Raw genomic sequence first — 12,012 nt, 5'->3', positions numbered from 1 at the left:
CCCCAGACAGTATCAAATGAATGATATGTCTAGCAAGGTCTAAGAACAGTGAATACACTATATATAGTGAATACAGTGTTAAACCCGTTACCATAAGGCCATGAATTATAAGGTAACCCCGAGATACTCGTAACCATACTGATAGACACTAGAGAACTTGATGCCCTGCAAACGTCTGTGTAAGTATGACATTTGTCACCCCTTGGCTTGGTAGGCCGTGGATTGTAGCTAGCAGTCAGGGTGCGGGGGTGTTAATCACGTATAGATCTATACACACAATGTCCGCTCTCCCTACAAGAGACTCTGGTTACCAACTTGACAACGGAGAAGGCCGTGTACTGAAGATGTATCTCGTGTAGTGAGATCTGATGTAAAATACCGGACTAATGATAGAGACTCACAACTGAACTGACTAATGTAAACCTATATGTCTATACATGTACACATGATATATAATTAATGATCAAACGACCTTCGGATGGATATCCGATCCCACCAGACCACATCTCAACGAATAAAAGGAAATAGGGCGAACTAGCCTTCCTAATTCCTTTAATCATTATTTATATAATTATACAAGTACATGCATACATTTAACTAAGTGGAAGCGTTAACAAGTATAAGTGAAGTAGGAGTGTTAACAAGTATAAGTGAAGTAGGAGTGTTAACTAGTATAAGTAAAGTAGGAGTGTTAACAAGTAAAAGCGTATCATGAAGTAGAAGCGTATTGTGAAGTATAAGCGTATCGTGAAGTATAAGCGTATCGTGAAGTAGGAGCGTATCATGAAGTATAAGCGTATCGTGAAGTAGGAGCGTTAACAAAGTAGAAGTGCTACTAAAGTATAAGCGTTTACGAAGTAGTAGTATTAACAAAGTAGAAGCGTTTAACAAGTATAAGTGAAGGAGAAACGTTAACAAGTATAAGCGTATCACGAAGAGAAAGCGTTATCAAGTAGGAGTTTAAACTAAGTAGAAGGGAAGCAGTAGTATCTAACAAGTAGGAGTATAAAAATATGGAAGAAAACCTTGATGAAAAACTTTGGGAAACCTTTACACTTAAGAAAATCACGACTTGGTATTCTTTTGTAAAATGAGTTTGAAAACCTTTAGAAATCCTTTGGAAACCTTTCATAAACAAGTTTTAAATGAAACTTTGATAAGACAATATAAGTAAGAGGTTTGAACAAGTGAAAACATTTTAGAAAACCATTTATAGTATCATACTTGGTAAAACAGTTGACAGTGTAATAAATCCTTGTGCATGCGGGTTATCAATCACATGTGATTGATATGATAACTGGCATGTTTAACTTGTATTCCCCCCATAAAACATCTAAAAACATTTAAAAAGGTTCATTTAGGGGTATGAACTCACCTGATGTAAGTGGACCCGACGAAGGTGCCGGTTGGGTGCTCGGTGTCAAGTAAAGACTTGAACACATGTAGTGACCTATTAACATATGATAACATATGATTACATACAATTAGTACATATAATACTAATTAAACAAGTATACGCATCCGAAAGTGCGAAAAGCACTTTGATTAAGTGCTTGGAGTGTCCTGGGTAACGTTTAAGGGCGTGTATGGCTTAAATAGGGAGTTTACTCTCCAAGAGTAAACTCTTTATAGAGTTCACGGCCCTGGGACTAACTCCCATGAGTTTACGGCCGTAAAATCATGGTGAGGGTGTTCTAGGATGCCAAAGTGTCTTATATTACTTGTGGAATTATGCTAGGCTCAAATCTAGGAGTTATAAAAGGATTAAGACCTCAAATGCACCATTTTAGGGAGCTTACGGCCCTAAACAAGGAGTTTACGGCCGTAAGCTCTCATGTGCTCATTTCTTTTGTGTTTTAAGGTCTTAAATGGTAGAGAATAAAATCCTATGCATTTTTCCAAGTCAAATGGGGAGTTTAGGGTATCATTTGGGTGCCTTTTAGGAGTTTACAGCCCATGGACCTTTCCTAGGGGGGTCCCCATCCTAGTACTACTCTCGCCCAAGCACGCTTAACTGCAGAGTTCTGATGGGATCCGGTGCATTAGTGCTGGTATGATCGCACCCGATTTTGTGGTTGTATTTTGACTTGGTTAAAACTAACATTTTTCTAAGGGAATATTGAGGGTGTTTCTAATTTATTTCAACCCTTACCAAGTCATTATAAAAGTCCCAAAATTAATTAACCTCTTCCAAAAGGTTAACGGGCAAATAAATAAAGCGAGGCTTATTAACGGAAGGAGGTTAAAAATGACGGAATAAACATTGGGTTGTCACATCATCCCCCCGTTAGAGGGAATTTCGTCCTGAAATTCAGGTTTAGGCTAGGAAATAGGTATGAATGACCGAGTAGAGGCAGGAGGGTACTTCCTATTCAGTTTGTCCTCGCACTCCCCGGTGAACTCTGGCCTGTGTTTGTCATTCCAACAAACCTTCACCTACGGGATGCGGATTCCGCCTCGTGCAGTTAGCGATTTCCTACAGGTATGTCTACGAAGCTAGGGTTCTCAATGGTTTCTATCAAGATGAGTGGGATACAAAGTGTGACGTCGGGCAAGCACTTGTCAAGTCTAGGTAGTGGGTCGATCTAGGGTGAAGCTTGTGGAATATCCGAAGTAGTAGTGGTCTGACGAGGGTTGGACCAATCTCCGTAAAGGATCTCAGATGGTCCAAAGCTCTCGGAAGGGTAGAGATTTTTTCAGTACTTAGGACATAGTGTACTTCTATGGCAAGATCACCACTGGCGTGATTGCCATTCCGAAGTTCCAAACGTTCTCTCTCATACTGGAAGTGTAGTCTTTCAGGTTGTGTCTATATCATCGGATTGATTGCGTGTCTACGGTTATCTGTTTGCTGTAGAGTGTCTATCTCAAGCTCGTGCAAAATGAACCTGCACTTCTGATGCTTGAGATATTTCTAACGGAAACCCTCAGGGTCGGGGAGATAGGGTTTCACCAGACGAGTGTTGGACTATCTCAGGAGGTGGTTCTACTATTTCTGTGTGAGATAGTATTCGTGGAACACCTGATAGTCCAATGAATCTCGTAAGACATGCCCTAATTTCCAAGGCATTGGTTTATTTTAGTACGGAAAGTGCGTGCTCCCGTATAAACCATCGACTAACACCTAGACTGGTGTCAAGTCTATAATCTCTTTGGGATCTAGGTTATAAGGCTTAACGCAACTACTTCCACATCTTGCCCAAGTATTCTTGGCTGCAGAGGTTATCCTGTGGTTCACAGTATCCTAGTGTTCACTTCGGAGAATGAAGTCTATCGTCTACAGGGCGACGGCGGTTTCCTCCATGTGATGGGGCGGACGATCCTAGGCACTACTCGTCTATAACGGGGTGGACGAAGTGCCTGAGTAGCGCGGATATCTTCGGCAACTACTCTTCCGAAGGTTCTGAGTTTTCTCAATCTAGGTCACATCTAGTGAGTATAGGGTTCCATCACTCGGAACTAAATCTCCTCATCCACTCTTCTCAGATTTTTAACTCCTCACAGCTTTCGGATCTCCGGGATATCCGCTGAGATGCTTAATTCGGGGGATTAAGCGTGAATGGATGGTCGTAGTCAATGTCCTTGACTCTTACGACTCAGATTTCTTTACCAACTGAGGGTGTTAGCTACTATGTTGGTCTAACCGGGAGGACTACAAATTTCGGATTTGTGGTCATTATAATAGCTCAACCCGCAGGGGTCCTCTTGACTCCAACTCCTATTCTATGGAACAGGATGAAGGGTCTTACTCTGAGGTTCGTAGTAGGGCTCATACTCGGCTTAACCACTAATACTTGGTGTATGCAAGATGTATATAATTGAGGTCGGTAGGATGTTCAGTTGTGCGACTCCACCCCAGACCCACAACCCAACGAGGAACAGGGAGTAGGGAGGAAGCACACATCTTAAATCTTTTTGATCTCAATTATATACCACCCCTACGCATATACTCAGTTACAGTGGTCAGTCCCATGAGTTCTATCCTCTTAATTCACGAACTTGATTGCGAGGTGCGAAGGGTTTTTCTGGGTTTCTACTGAGTATGCTTCGGGTGGTTATCGTCTTCTGGAGTATCTGCAGTGTCTTTCGCTTCGGTTTCTATCTCTCTAAGGGGTTGGTTAACCGTGCGCGGTACCTTTCTCCTGGGTACTTTGGAAGGTTTGAAATAAGAGCGACGACCGACGGATCGCATTAGTCTTTATTATTTTTATTTTGTTTAGGTTCGGAAGAACCTTTGTTTGCCGAAGTGGCTACGGAGAAAGTTCTTTTTACACAGCACTAGGGATTTACACATGGTTGCACTACGTCAAAGCATGATTGATAGAGTCGTCGAAGTTGGCACACTTCGACATGATACAGTATGAGGGTCGATTGAGTCATGTGCCGAACGAGCACACAAGTTCTAGGCATCTCGGGTTTCGTCCCGTGTATCCCTGTCGCGAATACTTGGACATATAGAGTCGACGCGGAACTATAGAGGGTTCTGAATGTTTCTGAGTAGAGTACCTTTTCATGAATGGATTCTCACGAGGCATTTCTATAATCGCCTAACATATACTAGTCATGTATAATTATGGTGGGGAGGACTGTTGACTGAGCGACTCCGCCTTAAATCCACAACCAAACGAGGAACATGATATGAGGCGGCATTCACTCACTCTAGGTCTATCCATCTCAATTATACATGGCCGTAACGTATATACTTAGCCATTATAGTTTTACCTAATGAAAATTTTAAATTTTATAACAGTGTTGTGACTTTCGCCTTAATGGGTAAATAATTACATTTTTGAATAAGTCTTTTAATGTTTTCGGTTAGTTATCTGAGATTGAGATACGTGACAAAAATCTACCGGGTTCCTTGATGCTTCTCCCTAAGCATTAGGGTCAGAATCCTCCTGAGTCATTGTTGTTTCCTTCGGTTGGACAGTCCCTCTTGAAGTTTCCAATCTCACCACATAGACGGCAAACTGGATTGGCCGCCACATTGGTGGTTGATGTAATAAACTCAATCGGGGTTCTGCAGACGCGGGTAGTATGCCCCTTCATGTGGCACCTAGCACAATAGAGTTCCCGACATATACCATGATGATGGTAGCTACACTTGCCGCAGTGGGGAAGGCTTCCTAGGTATGGTCTCCTAGGTGTAGGGATGGAAGGGTTGGCAGGGATATTGACTGTCTCAGCTCGTTGCCCTTCGAAAGGTCCTTGAGCTGAGGTACTTCCCTCCTCGATCTTGATCTTTCTCTTCAGTGGATTTGAGTGAGGTTCTTGGGTGGCTGGGTATGCAGAGGTTGGTTGTTGCTGTCCATTACTAGGATTGGAATTTTCGATAGGGCTCTTGCTAACATTGGCGTTGTTAGCATTCAGTTGAGCCAGGACAGCTGCTACGGCTGCCGAGACTGCAGTCTGGAAGGTAGCTTCATCGAGTAGGAGAGTAGGTTTCTTGCTAGTGGATTGGTTACGCTTGCTTGGAGGTATGGTTTTTCCTATACGGAAAGGAACTCAAGCGGATGAGAGACGATGGTTAACCCTGGGCATATCTGTCCTTACTATATTATGCATAAATTTTTCTTGTGTCTCGGATATTGGTTGTCTGAGTGCCGACCTACATCCCTATGATGTAGTCCTGGTATTCAAGGTAGGAGTGTGAGTATCGGAAAAGGCCATAAGATGGGGTCGTTCCTACTAAGTTACCTTTATACTGGGAAAGGTTTCACTCTCCGGCTTGGAAAGATTTAAGAACAGTTCGGAACAAACACCGCGGGAAGAGAGGCTCATGAAGGCTTATGGCTAAACATTCTCCATAGAGGTGTGGGGATCCGCTCTAATCGTGTTATTGGCAACGGGAAAAAGGCGATTCACCTAACACATAGCGTGAGTAGTGTGACTACTAACTCACTAAATTGTATTATTTTATGGGTGTATTAGCATGACGAACACGAGGAAAACACACTTCTCGGGTTCCATGTACTGGCTCCCTCTGTCTTCCTCGTAGATTTGGCTGGGACCGACGTTGGTTTCCTTCGGGTAGTTACCTAGGGTTCTCCTTTCTTAGAGACGTATTGAATTTCTACTCCGCCTTTCTTCCGAACCCGACTCTGGGTGTCATCACTTCATGATGGATGACTGGAAATCTCGGAAGTTTAGGCGAATTTCTCACCAATGTCCCTAAGAAGATATAGGCACTCGGTGGTCTCAATAGTCTCAACCTTTTTCATTTATTTCCGAACTGGAAATCTCCTCAATGAACCTCTTTTGGGTCTGAATCAACTCTTCTGTCGAGTACTGAAGTGGATAGGGTTTTCTACAGGGTTCGTGCGATAATGGAAATGTCTAAAGAATCCTAAGAGATTATTAACATTTCACTGGATGGTCCATATCGAGTCCTGCTACGATTACACAGGGTACACAAATCATATATAGCTTAGATCCGATAGGCCTTCGAATATGTGATACTACTCAATATCCACATACTTGGTAAAACCATTTATAGTATCATACTTGGTAAAATAGTTGACAGTGTAATAAATCCTTGTGCATGCGGGTTATAAATCACATGTGATTGATATGATAACTGGCATGTTTAACTTGTATCCCCCCCCATAAAACATGTAAAAACATTTAAAAAGGTTCATTTAGGGGGTATGAACTCACCTGATGTAAGTGGACCCGACGAAGGTGCCGGTTGGGTGCTCGGTGTCAAGTAAAGACTTGAACACATGTAGTGACCTATTAACATATGATAACATATGATTACATACAATTAGTACATATAATACTAATTAAACAAGTATACTCATCCTAAAGTGCGAAAAACACTTTGATTAAGTGCTTGGAGTGTCCTGGGTAACGTTTAAGGGCGTGTATGGCTTAAATAGGGAGTTTACTCTCCAAGAGTAAACTCTTTATAGAGTTCACGGCCCTGGGACTAACTCCCATGAGTTTACGGCCGTAAACTCATGGTGAGGGTGTTCTAGGATGCCAAAGTGTCTTATATTACTTGTGGAATTATGCTAGGCTCAAATCTAGGAGTTATAAAAGGATTAAGACCTCAAATGCACCATTTTAGGGAGCTTACGGCCCTAAACAAGGAGTTTACGGCCGTAAGCTCTCATGTGCTCATTTCTTTTGTGTTTTAAGGTCTTAAATGGTAGAGAATAAAATCCTATGCATTTTTCCAAGTCAAATGGGGAGTTTAGGGTATCATTTGGGTGCCTTTTAGGAGTTTACGGCCCATGGACCTTTCCTAGGGGGGTCCCCATCCTAGTACTACTCTCGCCCAAGCACGCTTAACTGCGGAGTTCTGATGGGATCCGATGCATTAGTGCTGGTATGTTCGCACCCGATTTAGTGGTTGTATTTTGACTTGGTTGAAACTAACATTTTTCTAAGGGAATATTGAGGGTGTTTCTAATTTATTTCAACCTTACCAAGTCATTATAAAAGTCCCAAATTAATTAACCTCTTCAAAAAGGTTAACGGGCAAATAAATAAAGCGAGGCTTATTAACGGAAGGAGGTTAAAAATGACGGAATAAACTTTGGGTTGTCATACCGTTAGAGGGAATTTCGTCCCGAAATTCAGAATTTAGATACAAATCATGGATCTGGGAAGAGATGCGGATACTTTTGTTTCACCGAGTCTTCACGCTCCCAAGTGAATTCTGGTCCCCGCTTGGCATTCCAGCGAACCTTCACTATCGGGATGCGACTTTGTTTCGTGCGTTTGATCTCTCGATCCATGATTTCGATTGGGTCCTCCACGAAGCTCAAGTTTTCATTGATCTCGATCTCTTCTAAGGGAATCACTAGTGTTTCATCGGATAAGCACTTCTTGAGATTTGAGACATGGAAGACGGGATGAATGTTACTGAGCTCATGGGGTAATCGAAGTTTATAGGCTACAGGAACGATCCTGGCGAGGATCTCGAAGGGTCCAATGTACCTCGGATTAATTTTCCCACGCTTTCCGAAGCATACCATGCCTTTCCAGGGCGAGACCTTCAACAGGACACGGTCTCCAACCTGGAACTCCAGAGGTTTCCGTCAGTTATCAGCGTAACTCTTTTGGCGATCTCGTGAAGCTTTCAATCGATCCCGGATTTGGATGATCTTTTCGGTGGTTTCGCGGATGATTTCAGGACCAGTGAAAGCACTGTCGGGGACTTGAATCTTAGCTAGCTGCGTATCCCCTACCTCGGCCCAACACAGAGGGGATCTGCACTTGCGACTATAGAGGGCTTCAAACGAAGCAGCCTTGATGTTGGTGTGGTAACTATTGTTGTACGAGAACTCGATCAAAGGCAAATGCGTGTCCCACGACTTTCCGAAATCGATGACACATGCTCTAAGCATGTCTTCCAGGGTTTGGATAGTTCTCTCACTCTGTCCATCGGTCTGAGGATGATAAGCCGTACTCATGTCTAGTTTGGTTCCAAGAGCCTTCTGGAGAGACTGCCAAAATCTAGAGGTAAACCTGCTATCTCGATCAGAGATAATGGATGCAGGTATACCGTGCAGTCGGACTACCTCTTGGATGTAGAGTCGCGTGAGTCTTTCCATCTTGAATGATTCTTTGATCGGAATGAAGTGAGCGGACTTTGTCAAACGATCGACAATTACCCAAATGGTGTCATACCCACTCGGACACTTGGGTAACTGATGATGAAATCCATGGTAATCATCTCCCATTTCCACTCGGGTATATCGGGTTGCTGGAGCATACCCGAGGGTTTCTGGTACTCGACTTTCACTTTGGCACAAGTCAGACGCTTGTCCACGAATGTAGCGACCTCGACTTTCATGTTTGGCCACCAGTATTGTTTCTTGAGATCCAAGTACATCTTGTCCGAACCTGGGTGAACAGAGTATCTAGTCTTGTGTGCTTCTTCCATGACAATTTCCTTGAATCCTCCCGACTTTGGAATCCAGATTCGGTCCATGAAACAGTAGACTCCGTCACCTCTGATCTCAAGTTTCTTGTCCATTCCCCTCAAGGATTCGGTTGACACGTTCTCGGGTTTGAGGGCTTCTAATTGGGCTTCTCGGATTTGCATGGATAAATGGGAATGGATAGTCATCGTCAGGGTCTTCACTTTGCGGCTCGAACTTTTCTTTCGGCTAAGGGCATCTGCTACCACATTGGCCTTGCCGGGATGGTAGCGGATCTTGCACTCATAGTCACTGAGTAGCTCTACCCATCGCCGTTGCCTCATGTTTAAGTCTTTCTGATCAAAGATGTGTTGCAGACTCTTATGGTCAGTGAAGATCGTACACTTGGTCCCGTAGAGATAATGTCTCCAAATCTTCATTGCAAAGAATACGGCTCTTAACTCCAGGTCATGGGGTGGTATAGTTGACCTCGTGTGCCTTCAGCTGTCTCGAGGCATATGCAATCACTTTTCCCCTTTGCATAAGCACACAGCCTAAGCCCTGGTTAGACGCATCATAATAAACAACGAAGTCCTTTGTCCCTTCGGGCAGGGACAGGACCGGTGCGCTGCACAAGTCTCGCTTTAACGTTTGGAATGCGTTTTCTTGTTTTTCACTCCAACAAAAGGGTACACCTTTCTGCGTCAGAGTGGTTAGAGGTTTGGCGATTCTAGAAATTTTTTGGATGAATCTCCGATAATAGCCGTCGAGACCCAAGAATTGACGGATTTCTGTGGGTGTCTTCGGTGCCGACCAATTCTCTATTGCCTTGATCTTGGATGGATCCACATGAATACCCTCTTCGCTTACCACGTGGTCGAGGAAAGTTACCTTCCGAATCCAGAATTCACACTTGGAAAATTTTGTGTACAACTTCTCGGATCTAAGGGTTTCCAACACTAGCCTCAAGTGCTGTTTATGATCTTCTTCACTTCTGGAGTAGACAAGTATGTCATCCATGAACATAATGACGAACTTGTCTAGAAAAGGGCGACACACCCGGTTCATCAGGTCCATGAACACTGCCGGTGCGTTGGTTAGACCTAAGGGCATCACTACGAACTCGTAGTGTCCATACCGAGTCCTGAAAGCTGTTTTGGAAACATCACTCTCATGAACTCGTAGCTGATGGTACCCTGACCGAAGGTCTATCTTTGAGAAGTAACTGGCTCCTTGGAGTTGGTCGAAGAGGTCATCTATTCGCGGAAGAGGATATCGGTTTTTTACGGTCAACTTATTCAGCTCACGGTAGTCGATGCACATTTGGAAGGATCCATCTTTCTTCTTTACAAACAGAACCGGAGCTCCCCAGGTTGAGGAACTCGGTCGGATGAACCCTTTGCTGAGCAACTCGTTGAGTTGGCTGGATAACTCCTGCATTTCTGCCGAGCTAAGCGATACAGGGGTTTGGCTACGGGGATAGCTCCAGGAATTAGGTTAATGCGAAATTCAACTTGATGTTTAGGAGGAATTCCCGGGAGCTCTTCGGGAAAGACTTCAGGAAAGTTGCAGACTTTGGGGATGCCCGCGAGGTCTTTAACTTCCTGTTTCTCGTTGATGACATGGGCTAGGAATGCAACACTCCTTCCGCAGAAGCTTTTGAGCTTTGATGCAGGAAATGGTACGAAGATTGGAGCTAATTTTATCTCCATAGATCATGAGAGTATGACCAGAGAGGAGGTTGAGACGAATGGCTTTTTCGTAACAAAGAATATCAGCATGATTGGGACTCAACCAGTCCATGCCGATGATAACGTCAAAGCTCTTTATGGAGACTGGCATAAGATCAATGGGAAAAGAATGATCGTTTAGGGTAAGGGTACAACCTATGAATACATCGCTAGCACTCTTTTTCTCACCGTGAGCCATCTCGACGGTAAACGTTTCGGTTAATGGTTGGGGATTAGGTTTTAGATTATGTTTGAACGTATGACTAACAAAGCTTCTTTCAGCACCCGAATCGAAAAGGATACTAGCATAAGAGTTGTCGAGAAGGAACGTACCCGAAACAACGGTGGGATCGGCAACTGCCTCCTCTCGTCCCATGGCTAGGACTCTCCTAGTATTATCAGTTGTCGTCTTCTTGGGGCAGTTCCTCTTGAAATGCCCGACTTCTCCACAATTGTAGCAGGCCTGACCAACACCTGCTCCGGAAGATTGGTTGGCTGATTGGGCTAGTGCTTTGCAGAATCGGACCGTATGCCCCTTTTTACCACAGTTGGTGCATGATAGCTCACGGCCGGGGCCGGGGTTATGGTGGTATTTACACTTTTCACATTGGGGAAGGCTACCAGTATACCTACTAGTAGGTGTCTGAGCTGTGGATCCCACAACAGAAGCAGCAGCAACGGGGGTAGTAGCAGCATGGACTGCTACAGTCTGTTGTTTCTTTGAGGATCCTTGAGAAGATTGACCCTTCTTTTTCTTCCAAAATTTCCTTTTCTCACCACTCCTCTTGGTCGGTTCAGGAGTGGTGGTTGCTTCCTCGACATCATCACTATGGTTAATTAGGGTTTGGGCTAAACTTTTGGCGTTGTCATATGTATCCAGTTTCGCAGCTAAGACGTTTCCTTTGGTCGGTTGGGTCAGCCCCCAGATGAACCTCTCTATCTTCTTGCTCTCCGAGGTAACCAATCCCGGACAGAGTAGCGCCAGGTCATCAAATATCGAAGTGTATGCGAAAATATCGGAACCCTTCATCTTCAGGTTCCAGAGCTCGTGCTCTAATTTATGTATTTCGCCCCGAGGGCAGTACTCAGCAAGAAGAAGTTCTGTCATGGCTTCCCGTCCCATAGCATTGGCTATAGGTAGGGTCAAGGATTTGACTAGGCCGTTCCACCAAGTCAGGGCTTTATCGGTAAAGGTACAGGCTGCGAACTTTACTTTGTCAGATTCTGAACAGGCACATATTTCAAAGATAGATTCGACTTTCTCGAACCATCGGGTGAATGATACCTCCAGTGCCATCAAAGGACATGGGTTTTGCGTTCATGAAATCTTTATAGGAACCCTCTTTTCAGTGTCCCTGGCTATCTTCTTGGTTTTGGGGCTGGGGACCACCTCTTGAACCACCGAGGTT

At 44.0% G+C, this 12,012-nt stretch overlaps 2 pseudogenes; both read right to left on the bottom strand.

The window, feature by feature from the left end:
* Nucleotides 1-1,944: 1,944 nt before the first annotated feature.
* On the bottom strand, nt 1,945-2,065 carry LOC111909554 (5S ribosomal RNA; annotated as a pseudogene).
* A 5,161-nt stretch (nt 2,066-7,226) lies between these two features.
* On the bottom strand, nt 7,227-7,347 carry LOC111909555 (5S ribosomal RNA; annotated as a pseudogene).
* Nucleotides 7,348-12,012: the final 4,665 nt, after the last annotated feature.

Source organism: Lactuca sativa, chromosome 9, assembly GCF_002870075.4.
Source record: "Lactuca sativa cultivar Salinas chromosome 9, Lsat_Salinas_v11, whole genome shotgun sequence".
Lineage (NCBI taxonomy): Eukaryota > Viridiplantae > Streptophyta > Magnoliopsida > Asterales > Asteraceae > Lactuca > Lactuca sativa.
Note: the sequence above shows the minus strand (reverse complement) of the source record. Positions and strands in the feature narration are given on the sequence as shown.